A 2890-nucleotide genomic window follows, 5' to 3' on the forward strand; every position below is an offset into this window, starting at 1 on the left:
AAAAAAAAAAAAAAAAAAAAAAAAAAAAAAATCAGCTAGGCATGGTAGTAGGACCCGTAGTCCCAGCTACTTGGGAAGCTAAGGCAGGAGAACGTCCTGAACCCAGGAGGCGGAGTTTGCAGTGAGCTGAGATGGCACCATTGCACTCCAGCCTGGGCGACAGAGTAAGACTCCGTCTCTTAAAAAAAAATGTTTTATAGAGGTGGAGTCTCACTCTGTCACCCAGGCTGGAGTGCAGTGGTGTGAACATAGTTCACTGAAGCCTTCGCCTTCTGGGCTCAAGTGATCCTCCCACCTCAGCCTCCAGAGTAGCTAGGACCACAGACGCCTGCCACCTCATCTGGCTTACTTAAAAAAAAAAAATTTTATAGAGACGAGGTCTCACCATGTCACCCAGAGTATCTTCCACACTTTATCCATGAAGAACTGAGACTAAAGAGGGTTAAGTAACTTACTCAAGGCCCCATGGTAGGTGGGTGGTCAAATATTGATCAAACTCCAGAAAACATGCACTTAACTCTGGGGCCAAATTTGCCATTCGTAATCACAGTTTATTGTGACCAAAGTTATGAAACAGGTGTCTGTCTTGTTTGTCTACCTCTCTCTCACACACTCGAACAGTCCAAATATCAATTTCCTAGGAAGAGATTGGCATGGAGTTCTTTTTTTTTTTTTTTTTTTTTTTTTTGACAGATTTTTGTACTGTCACCCAGGCTGGAGTGCAATGGTGCGATCCCGGCTCACTGCAACCTCCGCGCATCCCCACCCCGGGCTCATTCGATTCTCCTGCCTCAGCCTCCCAAGTAGCTGTGATTACAGGCGGGCACCGCCACACCCAGCTAGTTTTTTATATTTTTAGTAGAGACCCAGGTTTCACTATGTGGGCCACCTCATTGCTATTAAGCAGGTGGTGTTTTGGTTTTGTTTCAGTCAGTATGCTTATTGTCACCTGACATGTATTTGATGTTTTGTTATTGATTTGCTGCCTTTACTACTCCGTGAAAGCAGGGATTTTTTTTTTTTTTTTTGAGACAGCATCTGCCTCTGTTGCCTAGGGAGTGCAGTGGTGCAATCTCGTCTTACTGCAGCCTCTGCCTCCCGGGTTCAAGCAATTTCCTTCCTCAGCCTCCAGAGTAGCTGGGACTACAGGCACCTGTTACCACGCCCAACTAATTCTGTGTTTTTAGTAGAGATGGAGTTTCATCATGTTGGCCGGGATGGTCTCCATCTCTTTACCTCATGATCCGCCTGCCTAGGCCTCCCAAAGTGCTGGGATTACATGCGTGAGCCACCACTTCCGACCTTAATTTTTTTTTTTTTTTTTAAGACGGGGTTTCGCCATGTTGGTCAGGTTGGTCTTGAACTCCCTACCTCAGGGGATCCGTCCGCCTTGGCCTCCAAAGTGCTTGGATTACAGACGTGAGCCACTACGCCCAGCCCATACGACCTTAATTTTTGTATTGTTAGTTGAAATGGGATTTTGCTGTGTTGGCCAGGCTTGTCTTGAACTCTGACCTCAAATGATCCCCTGCCTCAGCCTCCCAAAGTGCTGGGATTACTGGCCTGAGTCACTGCAGTTGCCCAGGCAGGGATTTTTTTTTTTTTTTTTTTTTTTTTTTTTGAGATGGAGTTTCACTCTTGTTACCCAGGCTGGAGTGCAATGGCGCGATCTCGGCTCACCGCAACCTCCGCCTCCTGGGTTCAGGCAATTCTCCTGCCTCAACCTCCTGGGTAGCTGGGATTACAGGCACGCGCCACCATGCCCAGCTAATGTTTTGTATTTTTAGTAGAGACGGGGTTTCACCATGTTGACCAGGATGGTCTTGATCTCTTGACCTCATGATCCACCTGCCTTGACCTCCCAAAGTGCTGGGATTACAGGCTTGAGCCACCACGCCCGGCCCCCTTTTTTTTTTTTTTTAATAGAGTCTCACTCTGTCACCCAGGCTGGAGTGCAGTGGCACAGTCTTCGCTCACTACAACCTCCACCTCCCAGATTCAGGCAATTCCTCTGCCTCAGCCTCCCACTGGATTACAGGCGTGTGCCACCATACTGGATTAATTTTTGTATTTTTAGTAGAGATGGGATTTCACTATGTTGGCCAGGCTGGTCTTGAACTCCTGACCTCAAGTGATCCACTTGCCTCAGCCTCCCAAAGTTCCGGGATTACTGGTGTGAGCCACCGGGCCCAGCTCAAGAGAATAAAAATGTACACAGTGAATTTATTTTCCAAAAATTCATAAATGAAATATTACACATACACTCCAGCAGCACGGTCTAGCACTGTGCAAACACTCAACTGCTGATCGTTATAAGGATTATTATTGGTCAGCTTCAGTGGCTCGTCCTGGTAATCCCAGCACATTGGTGATACTTGAGGCTGGAGGATAGCTTAAGGACAGGAGTTCGAGACCAGCCTGGACAACATAGTGGGATCCTGCCTCTACAAAGAATTTTAAAAATTAGCCGGGTGCTGTGGGAAGACTGCTTCAGTACAGAGGCTGCAATGAGCTATGATTGTGCCCCTGCACTCCAGCCTGGGTGACAGGACAACACCCTGACTCAAAGAGAGAGAAAGAAAATAAAAATGTTTATTTCCAGGCTGGGAAAAGATGCTGATTTCCGCGATAAAATCAGTAGCTTACATTTTTTTGGAATGTTCGCTATGTGCCAGGCTAGATTTTACAGATGAGAAGTCTGAAGCTCAGATAAGGTAAGTCACCTGTCCAGGGCCACATAGCAAAAAAAAGTGTGTCTGATGCCAGAACGCGAGCCGTTCCAGCCCAGCTCCCTCCCCGGCCCCCAAGAGGCCTCAGACCCGGGGAGGGCCCCTGCCCCCTCCCGCCAGGCACTTATCTCTGCCGAAGCTGACTGCTGGCCCCGCCCCCT

This window comes from Sapajus apella, unplaced genomic scaffold (assembly GCF_009761245.1).
Source record: "Sapajus apella isolate SASKATOON/1434 unplaced genomic scaffold, GSC_monkey_1.0 scaffold77, whole genome shotgun sequence".
Lineage (NCBI taxonomy): Eukaryota > Metazoa > Chordata > Mammalia > Primates > Cebidae > Sapajus > Sapajus apella.